Source organism: Hyla sarda, chromosome 4, assembly GCF_029499605.1.
Source record: "Hyla sarda isolate aHylSar1 chromosome 4, aHylSar1.hap1, whole genome shotgun sequence".
Lineage (NCBI taxonomy): Eukaryota > Metazoa > Chordata > Amphibia > Anura > Hylidae > Hyla > Hyla sarda.
In genome coordinates this window covers 213,438,221-213,459,340 of record NC_079192.1, presented here as the reverse complement: position 1 = coordinate 213,459,340, position 21,120 = coordinate 213,438,221, and the positions used below count along the sequence as shown (strand labels likewise).

The 21,120-nt window shown below is 46.3% G+C and overlaps 1 long non-coding RNA gene across 1 annotated transcript in view; it reads left to right on the top strand.

Annotated features, from left to right (window-relative positions):
* The window catches only part of LOC130368950 (uncharacterized), an 85,998-nt gene that overhangs the window by 44,992 nt on the left and 19,886 nt on the right, over positions 1 to 21,120 (top strand). The window contains exon 2 of the long non-coding RNA XR_008892614.1: positions 14,343 to 14,644. This is a non-coding gene — a long non-coding RNA (uncharacterized LOC130368950). The remainder of the gene's footprint in view (positions 1 to 14,342; positions 14,645 to 21,120) is intronic.

The window sequence follows — 21,120 nt, the reverse complement described above, 5'->3', positions numbered from 1 at the left end:
CAACCAGAGTAATACGGGGAATGGGAGGACTACAGTACCCAGAAAGATTATCAGAATTAGGGTTATTTAGTTTAGAAAAAAAAAGGCTTAGGGGCGACATAATAACTGTATAAATATATCAGGGGACCGTACAGAGATCTCTCCCATGATCTATTTATACCCAGGACTGTATCTATAACAAGGGGGAATCCTCTACTTCTAGAGGAAAGTAGGTTTCTACACCAGCACAGACGGGGGTTCTTTACTGTAAGAGCAGCGAGACTGTGGAATTATCTGCCAGAGGAGGTGGTCATGGTGAACTCTGTAAAAGAGTTTTAAAGGGGTCTGGATGCATTTTTGGAGAATAATAACATTATAGGTTATGGAATCTAGATCTATATCAACTCAGTAGGGACTCATTAGGGTTAAATGTTGAACTTGATAGACTCTGGTCTTTTTTCAACCTTATGAACTATGTTATTATCAACTGGTGTTTTACTAAAATACATTTTTAAGCGTACTGGACTGCATTTTTCTGCCCTCATAAGTGCATACCACATACCTACATCTAAGTGGTGTACTATTTTTGTGCCTGTTAATCTGTCAAGGGCCTAGATACTGTGAAATGACAGCCAAAAGTAATCACCGGCTGGTGTTTTAACCCAAACGTTTATTAAGCATACAGTAGCACATTTTTCTGCCCTCATAAGTGCATACCACGTACCTACATCTAAGTAGTGTACTATTTTAAACCTGTTAATTAGTGATGTCGCGAACATAACATTTTCAGTTCGCGAACCGCGAATGTCCGCGAACCGGCGAACCGGGCGAACCGCCTTTGACTTCAATGGGCAGGCGAATTTTAAAACCCACAGGGACTCTTTTTGGCCACAATAGTGATTTAAAAGTTGCTTCAAGGGGACTAAAACCTGGACTGTGGCGTGCCGGAGTGGGATCCATGGCAAAACTCCCATGAAAAATTACATAGTTGATGCAGAGTCTGGTTTTAATCCATAAAGGGCATAAATCACCTATTATTCCTAAATGGTTTCGAATAACGTGCTTTAGCCCCCTTTAGGCAGCACATAGAGCCCCCCTTTAGGCATCACATAGTTAGATTCCCCCCTTTAGACAGCACATAGATTCCCCCTTATTAGGCAGCACATAGTTAGAGCCTCCCTTTAGGCAGCACATAGTTAGATCCCCCCTTTAGGCATCACATAGTTAGATTCCCCCTTTAGGCAGCACATAGATTCCCCCATGTTAGGCAGCACATAGTTAGAGCCCCCCTTGAGGCAGCACATGGTGGGATTTGAACAAGGCCCCAGTGCTGCAAGGCAGCAGTGCTAACCTCTGAGCCACCATGCTACCCTTAGCCTGCATCTAAAATCTACGGTTGCAAAAATGGACAGAGATGTCAGCAGAGAGTACCTGAAAAATTAGGCATGTACACATGCCTGAAAAATTTGGTATTGTTGCAGCCGCTTCTGTAGCAGCGGCCATAAAAATTGCAGCAGCATAACAATTGCAGCAGCAGAGGCCAGAATAATTAGGAATGTACACATGGATGAAAAATTGGGTATTGTCGCAGCCGCATCTGAAGCAGCAGCCAGAAAAATTGCAGCACCAGAAAAAGTGCAGTAGCATAGGCCAGAAAAATTAGGCATGTACACCTGGCTGGAAAATTTGGTATTGTCGCAGCTGTAGCAGCGGCCATAAAAATTGCAGCACTATAACAAGTGCAGCAGCAGAGGCCAGAAAAATTAGGCATGTACACATGGATGAAAAATTGGGTATTGTCGCAGCCACAGCTGTAGCAGCAGCCAGAAAAATTGCAGCACCATAACAAGTGCAGCAGCAGAGGCCAGAAAAATTAGGCATGTACACCTGGCTGGAAAATATGATATTGTCGCAACCGCGGCCTGAAAAATTTCTGTTTGTTTTGCCAGGCAGAAAGTGCCCTAAAACATTGCGGCTTGAACCCTAGTTGGTGGCGGATAAGTCACGCAAGTCATCCGGCATTCAGAGTTCAAATACAGCAGCGTGTGGACCATTTTTAGGCCAAGGCAGCTCATCTGATCAGGCCTTGTTCAGTCAAATTTATCGCCCAATGTCAGTCCCTTCGGGATCCATCCCTCATTCATCTTAAGAAAGGTGAGGTAATCCAGACTTTTGACCAAGGCAACTCCTCTTCTCAGTGACAATACCTCCTGCTGCACTGAAGGTCCTTTCTGACAGGACACTTGAAGCGGGATCGGACAGGCCACAGGTCCAGCCGGCACACCCAGTAGTCAAGGGGTTCATCGCTCCTCAGAGTCTCGATATCTGCGGTTAAGGCCAGGTAGTCTGCTACCTGTCGGTCAAGTCGTTTTCTGATGGTGGACCCCGAAGGGCTGTGGTGATGCGTAGGACTTAAAAAGCTCTGCATGTCCTCCATCAACAGCATGTCTGTACAGCATCCTGTCCTTGCCGGCGTGTTTGTAAGAGGAGGAGGATTACTTTCACCTCTTCCCCTGTTAGACCCCTGTTGTGCTGTGACATGACCCTTATACGCTGTGTACAGCATACTTCTTAATTTATTTTGGACCTGCTGAATCCTTTCAGCCTTGCTGTAATGCGGTAACATGTCAGGCACTTTATGTTTATACCGGGGGTCTAGTAGCGTGGACACCCAGTACAGGTCGTTCTCCTTCATCCTTTTTATACATGGGTCCTTCAACAGGCACAACAGCATGAAAGACCCCATTTGCAAGGACGCATGCCGAGCTACTCATGTCCCGTTCCTCGTCCTCAGTGATGTCAGGGAAGGTATAATCTTCTTCCCCCTAGCCACGTACAACACCACGGGAACCAGATAGGTGACAAGGAGCACCCTGGGATGCCTGCTGTGGTTGATCTTCCTCCTCCTCTTCAAAGCCACATTCCTCCTCTGACTCTTCTTCCTCACAATCCTCTTCCAGCGTTGCCGCAGGTCCAGCAAGCGATGCTGATAAGGCTGTTTCTGGTGGTGATGGTGTCCACAACTCTTCCTCTTCACGCTCATCTACTACCAGATCCAGCACTCTTCGCAGGGCATGCTCCAGGAAGAAAACAAATGGTACGATGTCGCTGATGGTGCCTTCAGTGCGACTGACCAGGTTTGTCACCTCCTCAAAAGGACGCATGAGCCTACAGGCATTGCGCATGAGCCTCCGGTAATGTAGCAAAAAAATTCCCAGCTCCGCAGAGGATGTCCTAGCACCCCGGTCATACAAATATCCGTTGACGGCTTTTTCTTGTTGGAGCAGGCGGACGAACATTAGGAGTGTTGAATTCCAAAGTGTCGGGCTGTCGCAAATCAAGCGCCTCACTGGCATGTTGTTTCGCCGCTGGATATCTGACAAGTGCGCCATAGCCGTGTAGGAACGCCTGAAATGGCCACACACCTTCCTGGACTGCTTCAGGACATCCTGTAAACCTGGGTACTTGAGCAAAAAGCGTTGTGCGATCAGATTACACACATGTGCCATGCACGGCACATGTTTCAACTTGCCCAACCTCAATGCCGCCAACAAATTTGTTCCGTTGTCACAAACCACCTTGAAGATTTCCAGTTGGTGCGGAGTCAGCCACTGGTCCACCTGTGCGTTCAGGGCCGACAGAAGCGCTGGTGCGGTGTGACTCTCCGCTTTGAGGCCAGTCAACCCCAATATGGCGTGTGACACTGCTGTATCCGGGATGTGGAATAGCACCTGGGGAGCTGGGGGGGGGGTGCCGGTGATGTGGAGCAAGACGCAGCAGTGAAAGAGGACTCGGCCAAGGATGTTATGGAAGAGGATGGAGTAGGAGGAGTTGAGGAGGTGGCAGCAGGCCTGCCTGCAAGTCGTGGCGGTGTCACCAACTCCTCTGCAGCCGTCACCAGGTTTACCCAATGAGCAGTGTAGGTGATATACCTGCCCTGACCATGCTTTGCAGACCAGGTATCAGTGGTCATATGGACCCCTGCCCCTACACTGTGTGCCAGACATGCCATAATTTACTTTTGCACAATGGAGTAAAGGTTGGGGATTGCCTTTTGTGCAAAAACATTTCGTCCGGGTACCTTCCACTGCGGTGTCCCAGTGGCTACAAATTTTTTAATGGCCTCAGACTCCACCAGCTTGTATGGTAAAAGCTGGCGGGCTAGCAGTTCCGACAAGCCAGCTGTCAGACGCAGGGCACATCTCCTTGACAGACACCTGACTGTGGGCAGATGAGCAGGAACTGCTCAAGGCGAGAGACGGAGAGGCGGATGGTTGAGAGGGGGCAAGGAGGGCAGCAGTGGTTGACCTGGCTGAAGATGTTGGACCAGGAGGAGGATGGCAGCTTTGACTTTGTGTGCTGCTTGTAGTGACGTGTTGATCCCATAGGCGTTTGTGATGTTACATCATGTGCCTTCGCAAAGCAGTTGTGCCTTGGTGGGTGTTGGACTTCCCACGACTCAGTTTCTTCTGGCACAGGTTGCAAATGGCCTCGCTGTTGTCAGAGGCAGACGCACAAAAAAAATGCCACACTGTTGAGCTCTGCAATGAGGGCATTCTGGTGGTGGCAACAGCATGCGTTGATTGGCGTCCCGTCTGCCTGACCCTGGGTGCCAATGCATGCTGTCTGACTGTGCCACTAGCTCCTTGCAAAGACCTCCCCCTGCTTCCAACTCGTCTTCTCCTCCTCTCTGTCTCCCCATCTGAACTTTCCCCCTCTTCTTCTCTTCTAGCGGGCACCCACTTGGCATCCATGGACACATCGTCATCATCAACCCCTTCACCGATACCTGACACCTCAAGAAAGGAAGCAGTAGCGGGTACAACATCATCATCACACCGTACGTCCATGTGTGTAATGCTGCCTGACTGAGACATATCCCTGTTAACTACATCCTCTGGCAATAATGGTTGTGCATCACTCATGTCTTCAAACTGATGTGTAAATAACTCCTCTGACGGATCAAGTAAAGCTGCTGTGGTGCTAGTGTTGGTGGTGGCGGCAGGCAGGCAAGTGGTAGCATGAGAGGTGCCCGAAGCTAAGCTAGAGGAGGAGAAGGACGGTGCGTAAAGGTTCAGAGCGGAAGCTTTAGTAGTAGATTGGGAATCTTGTGATAGCCAGTCAACTAAGTCCTCAGAACTTTGGGGGTTCAGGGTACGTGGCCTCTGAACACTGGCCATTCTAGGGCCAAAGGGAATCCCAGCACCACGACGGCCCCTGCGGGGTGGCCTTCCTCTACCTGTCATTTTTTTGGTTAAATTTACACAAGTGTCACACCTAATGTGATTTGCACTAGGCTGACACAATTTGCCCTGCAGGCAGGAAAAATGGCAACTGTGACGTGAAGTAACAGTGACGGCTGATTTTATTTAACAGCCAAAAAAGGTACCGTATTTATCGGGGTATACCACGCACCGGCGGCGCAATGAAGAGTGACGTCATTGCATCTCGCAGCGCATAGCAACGATGAAGGGGACGCACACCGGAGGCCTGAAGCAGCGCAGACCCGACCCCGGCAACATGTAATTATACAACCGGGGAAGGGGGAGGCAACGGGGCAGCGGTGCCGGCAATGGGTGCCACTGCCCCTTCTCTCCCCCTGTCTGTCGGCGCCGCTGCCCCATTGCCGGCGCCGCTTCTCTCCCCCTGGCTATCGGCGCCGGCAATGGGGCGCCGGCACCGATTGTCAGGGGGGGCAGCGGCACCGATAGCCAGGGGGAGAGAAGGGCCGGCAGCAGGGCTCTATACCCCAGGACAGGCAGGGGCAGAGAAGCCGGCAGCGGTGGCGGTCTCTGTACCTGCAAAGCTGCTGCAGTTCATTGATTTAAAGCGCCCGCTTTAAATCATTGGACTGCATCGGCTTATCGGCATATAACACGCAGGTAGACTTTAGGCTAAAAATTTTAGCCTAAAAAGTGCGTGCAATACGCCAATAAATACTGTATTTTTTTAATTTGCGCAACTGTCACACCTAATGTGATTTGCACTAGGGTGACACAATTTGCCCTGCAGGCAGGAAAAATGGCAACTGTGACGTGAACTAACAGTGACGGCTGATTTTATTTAACAGCCAAAAAAGGTATTTTTTTATTTTTATTTGCACAACTGTCACACCTAATGTGATTTGCACTAGGGTGACACAATTTGCCCTGCAGGCAGGAAAAATTGCAACTGTGATGTGAGCTAACAGTGACGGCTGATTTTATTTAACAGCCAAAAAAGGTATTTTTTTTTTTTTTATTTGCACAACTGTCACACCTAATGTGATTTGCACTAGGGTGACACAATTTGCCCTGCAGGCAGGAAAAATTGCAACTGTGATGTGAGATAACAGTGACAGCTGATTTTATTTAACAGCCAAAAAAGGTATTTTTTTTAATTTGCACAACTGTCACACCTAATGTGATTTGCACTAGGGTGACACAATTTGCCCTGCAGGCAGGAAAAATGGCAACTGTGACGTGAACTAACAGTGACGGCTGATTTTATTTAACAGCCAAAAAAGGTATTTTTTTTTTTATTTGCACAACTGTCACACCTAATGTGATTTGCATTAGTGTGAAAATGAGTAAAAAAACTGCCAGCGGAGTTCCCCTTTTATGTAGTGGTCCCCAACCAGGGTGCCTCCAGCTGTTGCAAAACACACGGACTGATATATTTCAGCCCTTTGAATACTGTAGTAGTTAGTTGCTTTAAAGAAAAAAAGCTTGCCAGCGGAGTTCCCCTTTTAAGCAGTGGTCCCCAACCAGGGTACCTACAGCTGTTGCAAAACACACAGACTGATATCTTTCAGCCCTTTGAATACTGTAATAGTTAGTTGCTTAAAGGAACTTAAGTTTGATTCTGGAGTACCCCTTTTAACCAGCAAATCCCTCCCAACCAGGGTGCCTCCAGCTGTTGCAAGACTAACGGACTGATATCTTTCAGCCCTTTGAATACTGTAGTAGATAGTTGCTTGAAAGAACTTAAGTTTGATTCTGGAGTACCCCTTTTAACCAGCGGTTCTCTCCCAACCAGGACTGATATCTTTCAGCCCTAAAAAGGGCTTTTTTTTGGGTGCTGTCCTTAAAGCAGATGTTACACTAGTGCTTCAGGAGTAAACTGGACCCTGAATACACCACCTAGCAGCAACCTAGCTATCGCTTTCCCTATACAGCAGGAGCAGCTTCTCTAACCCTCCACTTCCTAAGCCTGCAGCATGCTGAATGAGGCTAAAATGGCGTCCGTGCAAGAGGTAGGAGGATCTGGAAGGGAGGGACTGTTGCTGATTGGCTGTAATGTGTCTGCTGACTCTGACTCACAGGGTCAAAGTTTACTGCAATGTTAAAGTATAGGGGGCGGATCAAACTTCACATATGTTCGCCCGGCGACGCGAACATGCAAAATTCGCCGGGAACTGTTCGCCGGCGAACAATTCGCGACATCTCTACTGTTAATCTATCAAGGGACTAGATACTGTGAATGTCCAGGCAAAAGTACACACTTCCTGCTGTTCGAGACGGATACTTTTTTAAGCGTAGTGAAGCGTATTGTACTCCACTCACGGGGGTCCCCAGCAGTGGGACTCCCCAGATCAGGCATCTTATCCCCTATCCTTTGGATAGGGGATAAGATGTCTAAGCACCGGAGTACCCCTTTAATCTCTGAACATACTGTATCAGAGATAGAATTGAGCACGAATATTCGTAATGCAAATTTTTATTGCGAATATCGGCACTTCTCCTCGTAAACTCGTTATGTTGTGGCCACAAATCAAGTTTGGCTACCCAGAAGTCCAGCGGATCTTCAAGGTGTGTTGGCATGGGCATGTCAAGGTATTCCACCACCTGCTGATTCAGGTCCTCCTCCAGGTGTACCTACTGCTGATGAGTTGCTTCACTATGCGGGTGAAGAAAGCTACTCATCAACGACTGTAGACTCAGTCTGCTGCTAATGGAGCTGGTACTGCTCCTGCCACCCCTCCCCTCCCTAGCAGCCATGGCAGTGAAAGGTGAGTGCAGGGGGACCCCCGATTCAGACCTGCAAGAGGATGGACAATGGCGCTGATAAAAACGGGCCAACTGACTACATAGGATGCCTCTGTAGTAGGTCATTTTGTCCTCCGTCTCAGTGGGTGTAAAAAAGGTCCCTATTTTGTGGCGGTAGCGAGGGTCCAATAAGGTGGAGATCCAGAAGTCATCCCGCTGCCGAATGGGGACAATTCGGCTGTCACCACGGAAGCAAGTGAGCATGCATCGTGCCATTTGTGCAAAACTTGGAGGGACTCCCTGCCTCCATCTTCACTGCATACTGCCACGGTGTGTCTGGTTCCTCTGTCTTGCCTTCTATGTCTCGCCTCCACTGGCTGCTCCTGCTCCTCCTCCCCTGTCAGATTACTAGAAAAACCACCCATTTGGCGAAACCTAAACTGTGCTCCACTGTGCCCCACCCCCTCCTCCAGTTCAGCCCCCACAGGGCTCATGTGGCCGTGAGATGTAGGCGCCATGTGTAGCGCCCTGACCAGCCATCATTCTAACATGTGTTGTAAGAAATGAAGCAGTGGAATGATGTAGTTCATCCCGTAATCCTGGCGACTTACTAATAATGTGGCTTCCTCAAAGGGCCTGAGAAAATGTCAGGTGTCACGTATGAGCTGCCACTGGTTCACATTGAAGTTACACAGGGGAGTACCCCTATCCACTTGGATTATCAAGAAATCAGTCATGGCTTTTCTCTCTTAGTACAGTCGGTCCAACATATGGTGGGTGGAATTCCAAAGTGTGGCAACGTCAAAAATTTGACTATGTTGGGGGATACCGTTCTGACGCTGCAGCTCAAGGAGGGTGTGCTTTGCGGTGTACGAGTGGCTGAAGTGCATGCAAAGTTTCCTTCCCATTGTTAGGATGTCTTGCAAATGAGGGAACACTTCAGGAACTTCTTCACAACAAGATTGAACACATGTGCCATGCAGGTCGCATGGCTCAGCCTTCCCAGTCGCAGCGCAGACAAGAGGTTCTTCCCATTGTCAGTCACCATGGTCCCCATTTCCAGTTTTCCTCCCATAGGCTTGTATTGAGGTGCGGAGCGTGACGTCACACGCCATCGGCCTTGTAGTCGCCGGTAATCAGTCCCGGAGCGAACATGCTCCGGGGACTGATTACAAATGGGGTGCCGCGTGCAAGATCACGGGGGTCCCCAGTGGCGGGACTCCCGCGATCAGGCATCTTATCCCCTATCCTTTGGATAGGGGATAAGATGTCTAAGCACCGGAGAACCCCTTTAAAGGAGTACTCTGGTGCAGACTACTCCTGCTCTGTCCTGCCCGGGCTGCAAAAAAATGAAAATAAACCATCACTCACCTTCCTGGGTTCCCGCAGAGCGCCACTACAGCTGATCGGTTCTCGGGTCCATCTTCTTCATATTTCCGTGTTAACTAAGCATCACATGATGCTCAGCCTATCGCCGCCCGCCCCGATGTTCTGCCTTGGCACATAATAGGCTGAGCGCCATGTGCCACTTCGTTCACACGGAAGTATGAAGAAGATGGACCGGAGGACCGATCAGCTGTAGTGGCGCTCCGCGGGAACCCAGGAAGGTGAGTGATGGTTTATTTTCTTTTTTTTTCGCAGCCCGGGCTGGACGGAGCAGGCGTAGTGTGCTCCAGAGTACTCCTTTAAGATCTGGTGAAATGAGAGACTATAAAATTAATACATATTTAGAAAGACTACACAGAAAAAAAGGATGAAAATGAAGGGCAAAAATCATCAGAGTGCCTCTCTCCTCCAGTTAGACCTAGTAATTGTTGATCTTGGGAAGTGTTATTGCTAGTTCATACACATGTAGGGTGCCAAAGTAGCCTCTGGGGACTGCAAAAGTGTTGCAACATATTCCTTTAAAAGGGTTACTCTGGTGGAAAACATATTTTTTTATCAACTGGTGCCAGAAAGTTAAACAGATTTGTAAATTACTTCTATAAAAAAAAAATCTTAATCATTCCAATACTTATCAGCTGCTGTATGCTCCACAGGAAGTTAATTTCTCTTTGAATTATTTTCTGTCTGTCCACAGTGCTCTCTGCTGACACCTCTGTCCATGTCAGGAACTGTCCAGAGCAGGAACAATTCCCCATAGCAAACCTCTCCTGCTCTGGACGGTTCCTAACATGGACAGAGGTGCCAGCAGAGAGCACCGTGGACAGACAGAAAAAAACTTCCTGTGGAGCATACAGCAACTGATAAGTATTGGAAGGATTAAGATTTTTTAATAGAAGTCATTTACAAATTTGTTTAACTTTCTGGCACCAGTTGATAAAAAAAAAGAGTGGACCCCCCATATGTCACCCCATTTTGGAAACTACACCCCTCACAGAATTTAATAAAGGGCGCAGTGAGTATTTACACCCCACTGGCGTTTGACAGATCTTTGGAACAGTGGGCTGTGCAAATGAAAAATTTAATTTTTCATTTGCACGGACCACTGTTCCAAAAATCTGTCAGACACCTGTGGGGTGTAAATGCTCACTGCACCCCTTATTACATTAAGTGATGGGTGTAGTTTCCAAAATGGGGTCACATGTGGGGGGGGGGGTCCACTGTTCTGGCACTATAGGGGCTTTGTAAACACACATAGCCTTCAATTTCTGACACTTTCTCTCTCCAAAAGCCCAATGGCACTACTTTCTTCTGAGCATTGTAGTTTGCCCGCAGAGCACTTCACTTCCACATATAGGGTATTTCCATACTCAGAAAAAATGGGGCTACAAATTTTGGGGGGCTTTATTGCTATTTCTTCTTGTGAAAATGAAAAATGTAGGGTAAAACAAGCATTTTAGAAAAAAAAAATTTACATCCAAATTTTATGAAAATTCGTCAAACACCTGTGGGGTGTTAAGGCTCACTATACCCCTTATTACATTCCGTGAGGGGTGTAGTTTCCAAAATTGGGTCACATGTGGTTATTCATTGTTTTGCGTTTATGTCAGAACAGCTGTAAAATCAGCCACCCCTGTGCAAATGACATATTTAGACTTCAAATGTACATAGTGCGCTCTCACTCCTGAGCCTTGTTGTACAACGTAGAGCACTTTGCATCCACATATGGGGTATTTCCGTACTCAGGAGAAATTGCGTTATATATTTTGGGGGCTTTTTTCCTTTTACCGCTTTTGAAAATTAAAAGTATGAGGCAACACCAGCAAAATTAATTTTTTTTTACACTAACATGCTGGTGTAGACCCTAACTTGACCATTTCATAAGGGGTAAAAGGAGAAAAAGCCCCCACAATTTGTAACGCAATTTCTCCCGAGTATGAAAATATCCAAATGTGGCACTAAACTGTTGCCTTGAAATATGACAGGGCTCCAAAGACAGAGAGCGCCATGCGCATTTGAGGCCTAAGTTGGGTATTTGCTTCCGCAACCAAAATACTCTATGGCAGTGTTTCCCAAACAGGGTGTCTCCAGCTGTTGCAAAACTCCCAGCATGCCTTGACAGTCAGTGGCTGTCCGGCAATACTGGGAGTTGTTGTTTTTCAACAGCTGGAGGCTCCGTTTTGGAAACAGTGGTGTACAAGACGTTTTTTTATTTTTATTGGGGGGGGACTGTGTAGGGGTATATGTAAATGGGGTGTTTTACTTTTTATTTTGTGTAGTGCAGTGTAGTGTTTTTATGGTACATTCACATGGGCAGGGGTTTACAGTCAGTTTCTCGCTGGGAGTTTGAGCTGCGGCGGAAAATTTGCTGCATCTCAAACTTGCAGCAGAAAATTAGTTGTAAACCCATGCCCATGTGATTGTACCCTGTTCATTCACATGGGGGGGGGGGGGCAGCTCTTGCAAAACTACAACTCCCAGCATGCACTGATAGGCCATACATGCTGGGAGTTTTAGTTATGCAACAGCTGAAGGCACATTGGTTGCAAAACACTGAGAGTATGTTACATAACTCAGTGTTTCGCAACCAGTGTGCCTCCAACTGTTGCAATAATACAACTCCCAGCATGTACGGTCTATCAGTGCATGTTGGGAGTTGTAGTTTGCAACAGTTTGAGGCACACTGGTTGCGAAACACTGAGTTAGGTAACAAACTCAGTGTTTCACAACCAGTGTGCCTTCAGCTGTTGCAAAACTACAACTCTCAGCATGCACTTACAGCTGAAGGGCATGCTGGGACTTGAAGTTATGCAACAGCTGGAGGGACACTACTGCAACTCCCAGCATGCCCTCTGGTAGTTTTTGCATGCTGGGAGTTGTAGTTATGCAATTGCCGGAGGCATGCCTTTCCATAGAAGCAGTTTTTACAGCTGTTGCATAACTACAACCCCCAGCATGCACAAACTACCAAAGGGCATGCTGGAAGTTGTAGTAGTGCCTTCTGCTGTTGCATAACAACAACTCCCAGCATGCCCTTTTGTGCATGCTGGGAGTTGTTGCTAAGCAACATCAGGAGGCCAGCCTTACCTCCTGCTGCTGCTCTGCCGGATCCTCCTGCCGCTGCCGCTGTCTCTGCTCCGGGGCCCCCAATACCGCTGCCAATGCCAGGGATCGGGGGCCCCCACTCCAGGAACACACTCCCGGCATCTGCTCTCGCCCTCTAGAATAGGGGTGGAGCGGGTGTCTTTAGGGACACCTCTATAGCAGGAGTCCTGATTCCTTGGCCGGTTACGGCCGACGAATCAGGATGACCATGAGCGGGTACCAATGCCACCTCACTCCTGCTGCTATAGGGTGATAGGTGCCATGTCAGACACACCTATCACCCATTTTTTCTGGGTCACCGATTGATTGCCAATCTGAATTGATCGTCGATTTGCGGTGATCGCTGACATTGGGGGGGGGGGGGTTCTCAGGTCACCCCCAGGGGTTTGCACGGGGTACCTGCTGAATGATTTCAGCAGGCATCCCGGTCCGGTCTCTGCCCGGCGAGCGGCGGGACCGAAATTCCCACGGGCGTACAGGTACACCCTTGGTCCTTAAGTACCAGGATGTCAGGGCGTACCCGTATTGGTCTGGAAGAAGTTGAGTATAGAGATATTATTATAAAACTTTTGAGGCTGAACAGACTGATAATACCAAGAGTATGGTTTTCTCCCCACCCTAGTTGGCAAAATGGTTGAAATTGGTGAATAGAATGAAGAAATTTTAATTATTAGGATGCAAAGGAAGGTATACAAGAGACTAGAAAAGAACTGGAACAAATGGAGGCATAATTAATATTTTTTTTCTCCACTGGCGTAGAGAGAGGGGGTAGAAGGGGGGCTAAAAATATGTCTAATGTTGAGATTGATGATATCATATGTATTGTATATTTTATATAATGTAGTGTATTATTGTATATTATTCATATGTTAAAAAATAATTAAATTAAATAAAAAAATAAAAAAAGGTCACATGTAGTGTATCCACAGTATATTTGACGCTGCGGATGTGCTTCTGACCTCCCCTAGAGTCAGCCTCCTACTTTGCCCGTGTGTCCTGGTTTTTCTGCTCATAGCAACAGTTTGTTGCTATGAGCAGACACAGACTGAGCTGTACAGCGTGTTCACAGACATTGCGGCCACTGGGCCTAGCAGAGTGAGCAACTGCATTGTCTGAACATACTGCGCATGCACACACGCAACTCGCAGCTCAGTCTGTGCCACCCCTAGCTAGCAGCAGATTGCTGCTACAAGCAAGCAAACCAGGACACAAAAACAAATATACTCAGAAATGAATTTATGTGTAATAATGTGAAATGATATGGGGAAAAAGTATTGAACATGCTTACTTATATTTATTTAATACTTTGTACAAAGACTCTGTTAGTAATGACCGCTTCAAGATGCCTCCTGTATGGAGAAACTAGTAACATGTATTGCTCTGTGTGATTTTTGCCCATTCTTCCACACAGTAATTAAATATTGAAGGTTCCGTGGGTCTCTTCTATAATAGATTTTAGCCATTGTCTTTGGCTTTTCATGTCTTTTGCACCTTCCTAGTCTTCATGTGTTCAATTTTCTCTGTTTCATTTCACAATATTACACATAACTTAATTTCCGATCTTGTTTGTTTTGGTTTCTTTGTATGTATGAATTACTTAGGGTGTTACCAACATCTGGTAAAAAATTCAGGTCGATAGCACCTTTGAAAATATAGTTAGTGAGAAAAATGGTGATGTGTTCAATATTTATTTAATATGCTCTATGTGTATTTACACATTTACAGTATTTTGGGGATGTATAGTAAATAATTAGCTGGCTGCTTATTTAGGGTCATTCGGCCCTGCTAAGCTCCTTCCTCTGCCAATTTCTGTCAGGCACTACCTAAATAAGTCTGCACCACTCCTGAACTGGTTTCTGAGAAATATTGTGTTTTCCACAAGAAAAGGTGTCTGTTGTTTCTTTCCAGCTGATCTGTGTCTGACCTGTTCCTGCTATTCTGACAATGCCTCTGCCTGATCCTGATTGTCGACCACACCTGAGAAATGTATCTTACCTGCTGTCATCTGGTTGTCAGAATACCTCCACCAGTATCATCAGCACACCATTTCTACATGTATGCCTGCCTTACCACCCGCTACTTAACCGGTACTACTCATGGTAGAGACCTGGTAGCTCCCTTGCAGCAGAAGTCCAGCTTCCACATCCAGGAGGGTAAAAACCAAGGAAATACTTAGACTCTGGTTCCAAGTTTGGCCCACAATCAAATTGGTAAGTGGCACAGTGGGTCCACGTCCTTTTGGGTGTGAGAGTATGACATAATCCAATTATTCCTTTTTTATAAAAAAAATTATTGTGAAAAATTTATACAGTGATGCATAAAAAACCAAAACAACAGATTCTCTTGTTGTTTTCTAGTTCAGTAGTTTGCCTAGTGTTTGTTGCACGTTTGTTAATTAAAGCTAAGTTTCCATAGTAACTTTATTCCTTTGAGTTTGTAACAAAGCTTCATACATTTACATAAACTGCATCGCTAAGCTTAATACTGGAAATATACATGTTTGAGCATAAAGAATTCTCTTTTCTTTCATTGCTTGTTATATAAGGAATGCAAGTACATCGTTACATTACCCTTATTTACTCAACATATTTTGCCTTGTTTGTTTTTCAGAATGTGTTTTGTGCTAAATTTCTATCACACTTTCTATGCAAAAGACACAAATGAAATAGAAGTTTGTTTAGTTTTGCTATGGCAAAGTAAATGCGCTCATAAAACATGCAATGCACCTTGCAAAAAACATTACACTAAAGCAAAGATTGCTAAATGGGTTATCCAGGAAAAGGAAAACAAAGCTAATTTCTTACAAAAAACACTCCCCATCTGTCTCCAGTTTGGGTGTGGTTCTGCAATTTAGTTCTATTGAAGTGAATGGAGCCAAGTTGTAATATCACACACAACTTGGAGACAGACGTGGAGCTGTTTTTGAAAGAACATAGCTCTGTTTTTCTATTCCTGGATAACCCATTTAACTAGACCAGCTCTTTAGTGAATATCTATAGACAACAATAGAACAAATATAAGGTTTCTCCTGCATCTTCTAATAGCAATGGGGCTCATAAGGCTGCAAACCTATACGTAAATAGTTTTATGGTATACACATTTACAAAGATAAAACTTGTGGTACAATTATTATAATGGATGCAAACAATTTCAGTCTGCCCCATTCATGCCACCCCCTCCCTTTTATTGGTAAGGGCCAGGCCATTTATGTGAAGAGGAGAGCTCATATCACTTCTCATCAGATTTAAGGCAGGAGGAATTCTTTTCTCAGATTAGACAGCAGTGAATCTGTTCTGACTGAGACTACTGTGACTGAGAAAGGCTTATTTTTTTCCTTAAAAGCTAATGAGTAGTAATATAAGCTCCCTCTTCACATTACTCTTCTCTCCCTAAGCTGATAGGAGGGAAGGGGGATGCAGGGATGGAGCTCTGAAGCTGTTACGCCGAGCGCTCCGGGTCCCTGCTCCTCCCCGGAGCGCTCGCGGCGTTCCTCTCTCTGTAGCGCCCCAGTCAGACCCGCTGACCGGGAGCGCTGCACTGACACTGCCGGCGGGGATGCGATTCGCATAGCGATCGAGCAGACCAGAGCAGATCACCGATAATACTGAGCAGTGCTGTGTCCTATACATAGCACTGCACAGTATTAGCAATCAAACGATTGCTATAGATAGTCCCCTATGGGGACATAAAAAGTGTTAAAAAAAAGTTGAAAAATGTAAAAAGAAAAAGAAAACAAAAATTAAAAATCCCTTCCCCCAATAAAAATGAAAATTGTCCGTTTTTCCCATTTTACCCCCAAAAAGCGTAAAAAAAAAAAAATAAACATATTTGGTATCGCCGCGTGCGTATATGTCCAAAATATCAAAATACAATGTTAATGATCCCGTACGGTGAATGGCGTAAACATAAAAAATTTAATACAACTGATTTTGTGCAAAACATTTTAGATTCTTTTTAAGCAGTACAAAAATATAAAAGTATCTAGCCATGGGTATCATTTTAATCGTATCGACCCAAAGAATAAAGAACACATGTCATTTTTACCGTAAAGTGTACAGTGTGAAAACAAAACCCTCCAAAATGCAAAATTTTGGTTTTCATTAAAATTTCCTCCCTAAAAAATTTTTTTTTCGGGTTCGCCGTACATTTTATGGTAAAATGAGAGGTTTCATTACAAAGTACAATTGATCACGCAAAAAACAAGCCCTTATATGGGTCTGTACATGGAAATGTAAAGGAATTATGGATTTTAGAAGGCGAGGAGGAAAAAACGAAAACACAAAAATAAAATTGGCCTGGTCCTTGAGGTGAAAAAGGGCTTGGTCATTTAGGGGTTAAAGGGCTTCCAACAGGAATTTCTGGGCCCCATGCATAGAAGAAGCCTGCATTCAACTCCACCCTGTACCTATTTGGTAGGTAGGGCAATGGTAAAACAAAGTGGAAGAAGCACTTAAGATGGACAATAACACAGGATGGGAGAAGTTAACAGGAGATATATAAAGCTTTCCCACTCTGTAATGCAGTATTCATTGGTGGTATGGATTTAGAGGATTTCCCAACATAATTATCCAACGGATGCCACTGTATAGACATACATCCCAATTTAACCCCATAAAAACACAGAATGTGCATGTATATCCAGTGCCTGCTCCTGCAATATGAAACACATTTAGGAAGTGAGTGTGCTTCATATCTGATTGGGCCAATATCCAGTAACATTTTAAATGCCACAATCAAAGTATATTGGGATCACTGCAACGTAATTACAGGGTCCTGCTTCTGTCCCATTAGATCGGCTCTCCTTCAGTGCAGAAAGCCATAGCAGCCTGCACTAATGGAGTGCCGTGAACATTGATCAATGCTGTGCTATGGCACAGTATTGTTTAGTGTACACAATCAAAGATTGCATGTTATACTCCCATACGGAGACTACATACAGTTTAAAAAAAAGTGTAAAAAAAATTAATAATTGTGAAAAAGCCCCTTCACTACTAAAAGTTGGAATTACCTCCCTTTCCCATTTTTTAAATACCGTATATACTCGAGTATAGGCCGAGTTTTTCAGCACGATTTTTCGTGCTGAAAACACCCCCCTCGGCTTATACTCGAGTGAACTCCCCCACCCGCAGTGGTCTTCAACCTGCGGACCTCCAGAGGTTTCAAAACTACAACTCCCAGCAAGCCCGGGCAGCCATCGGCTGTCCGGGCTTGCTGGGAGTTGTAGTTTTGAAACCTCCGGAGGTCCGCAGGTTGAAGACCACTGCGGCCTTCAACATCATCCAGCCCCCTCTCACCCCCTTTAGTTCTGAGTACTCACCTCCGCTCGGCGCTGGTCCGGTGCTGCAGGACTGTCCGGTGAGGAGGTGGTCCGGTGAGGAGGTGGTCCGGGCTGCTATCTTCACCGGGGAGGCCTCTTCTAAGCGCTTCGGGCCCGGCCTCAGAATAGTCACGTTGCCTTGACAACGACGCAGATACGTCGTTGTCAAGGCAACGGCTCTATTCCGGGCCGGAAGCGCGGAGAAGAGGCGCCCCCGGTGAAGATAGCAGCCCGGACCACCTCCTCACCGGACCACCTCCTTACCGGACAGCCCTGCAGGACCGGACCAGCGCCGAGCGGAGGTGAGTACTCAGAACTAAAGGGGGTGAGAGGGGGCTGGATGATGTTGAAGGCCGCAGTGGTCTTCAACCTGCGGACCTCCGGAGGTTTCAAAACTACAACTCCCAGCAAGCCCGGACAGCCGATGGCTGCCCGGGCTTGCTGGGAGTTGTAGTTTTGAAACCTCTGGAGGTCCGCATGTTGAAGGCCGCAGTGGTCTTCAACCTGCGGACCTCCGGAGGTTTCAAAACTACAACTCCCAGCAAGCCCGGACAGCCGATGGCTGCCCGGGCTTGCTGGGAGTTGTAGTTTTGAAACCTCTGGAGGTCCGCATGTTGAAGGCCGCAGTGGTCTTCAACCTGCGGACCTCCGGAGGTTTCAAAACTACAACTCCCAGCAAGCCCGGACAGCCGATGGCTGCCCGGGCTTGCTGGGAGTTGTAGTTTTGAAACCTCTGGAGGTCCGCAGGTTGAAGACCACTGAGGGCGAATGATGAGAAGAGGATGATGAAGGGGGGGGGGTGTGGGGATGATGAAGGGGGGGGGGATGATGAAGGGGGGGGGTGTGGGATGATTACAAGGGGATGATGAAGGGGGGATGTGTGGGATGATAAGGGGATGTGTGGGATGATGACAAGGGGATGATGAAGGGGGGATGTGTGGGATGATGACAAGGGGATGATGAAGGGGGGATGTGTGGGATAAGGGGATGTGTGGGATGATGACAAGGGGATGATGAAGGGGGGATGTGTGGGATGATGACAAGGGGATGATGAAGGGGGGATGTGTGGGATAAGGGGATGTGTGGGATGATGACAAGGGGATGATGAAGGGGGGATGTGTGGGATAAGGGGATGTGTGGGATGATGACAAGGGGATGATGAAGGGGGGATGTGTGGGATAAGGGGATGTGTGGGATGATGACAAGGGGATGATGAAGGGGGGATGTGTGGGATGATGACAAGGGGATGATGAAGGGGGGATGTGTGGGATGATAAGGGGATGTGTGGGATGATGACAAGGGGATGATGAAGGGGGGATGTGTGGGATGATGACAAGGGGATGATGAGGATGTTAATGACGGGTCTGGATGATGACAGGGGGGGATGAGGTATTTCCCACCCTAGGCTTATACTCGAGTCAATAACTTTTCCTGGGATTTTGGGTTGAAATTAGGGGTCTCGGCTTATACTCGGGTCGGCTTATACTCGAGTATATACGGTAAATGAATGTTAAGAAAAAAAATGTGGTATTGCAGCATGCAATGTCTGATCTATTAAAATATAATGTTAATAAAATTGCATGGTCAATGGCTTAAAAGTCCAGTTTTGCGTATTTTTGGTCAGTTACTTTTGGTTATATAATATATAAAAATGTATTAAAAAAAAACAATTTAAAAGCCCCATCATAACAAGAATGGCATCGATAAAAACTACAGATCACGGCACAAAACAACCATCATACAGCCCTGTATACAGAAAAATAAAAAAGTTATTGGGGTCAGACAAGGACAATTTTAAGCAAAAACAATATGAATTGCCTATCATTGTAATCATATGAACCTATAGAATAAAGAGAATGTGTTATTTTTTACCAAAAAATGCAATGCATAGAAACGGAAGCCCCCAAAATTTACAAAATCATCTTTTTTTTTATTTTGCCTCACAAATATATATAAGTGAAGTAATTACAAAGTACAATTGTTGGCTCAAAAAACAAGCTCTCATATGGGTCTGTAGGTTAAAAATTCAAAGTGTTCTGTGTATTGAATGCGAGGAGGAAAAATGAATGCACAAAAATTATCAATCTCTGTGTCCTTAAGGGGTTACGAAAATGTGTACCAAACTTTTACATTTTCCTAAGTGGTCCCCTATAGTTTCACTTTATTGTTCCTTTCAATAAAGTGAAATCATATAGGGGGAGATTTATTAAGGGATTTAGAGCTCTTTTTTTGCTAACAAAAGTCGCTCAAAAAGTCACATTAGCACCTAAGCACATTTTTGTGCTACTTTTGGCAAAAAGCTACAAAAGAGCGTACGAAAGTAAATTTTATTTTTCACTTTGCAGTAGTCAGGGATTTATCAAGTGCGGAAGTCACACAAAAAGTCGTGAGCCCTCCAAAACAACATAAATGTTAGCCAGCTCGGAACTGGCTTACAAAACGGCTTTGGAGAGAACAATTTTATATTTCTCGCTGGTAGGAAATATGATATAATAACAGTAGAAAGGAGCCCGGGCTGTCATCACTCTGCAGCCGCCCAGGCTCCATCTGATTCTATTCCCGCTACCCTAACATAATGACAGGGACACTGATTTACATCACCCCTTGTCTCCCACCCGACTGTGCCGCACATCTCCCATCTGTCTGCTACTTGTTGCAAGACTACAACTCCCAGCATGCTCATGCAGCATGCTGGGAGTTGTAGTCTTGTTGCAGGTAGCGGACGGGAGATGTGCTGCACGGGCGGGTGGGAGACAAGGGGTGGATGTAAAACAGAGTCCCCGACATTAAGTTAGGGTAGCGGGGATAGAATCAGATGGAGCCTGGGCGGCTGCAGAATGATGCCAGCCCATGCTCCTTTTAACATACCTCGGCGCCACAGAGTTTCTATATCCCCTACTGTAATTTCACACTTCCCGCTGGGACCCGTGATTGGCCGGGACCCGGCAGGAATTTTGATATTACAGTAGGGGATATAGAAAGTCTGCGGCTCCGTTATATGTTAAAAGGAGCCCGGCGATGGCATCACTCTGCAGCTGCCAGGACTCCCGCAGACAGGCTGGGAGATATGTAGGAGCCGTCCCTGCTATCCCTCAGCACTGCGGTACACGCTGAGGGATGGCAGGGCACGGGGGATGTAAAACAGTGTCCCTGTCATTAAGTTACGGTAGCGGGGATAGAATCAGATGGAGCCTGGGCAACTGCAGAGTGATGCCAGCCCGGGCTCCTTTTAACATACCTCGGCGCCACAGAGTTTCTCTATCCCCTACTGTAATTTTCCATTTCTCGCTGGGACCCGTGATTGTCCGGGACTGAGCAGCCAATTACGGGACCCGGCGGGAACTTTGATATTACAGTAGGGGATATAGA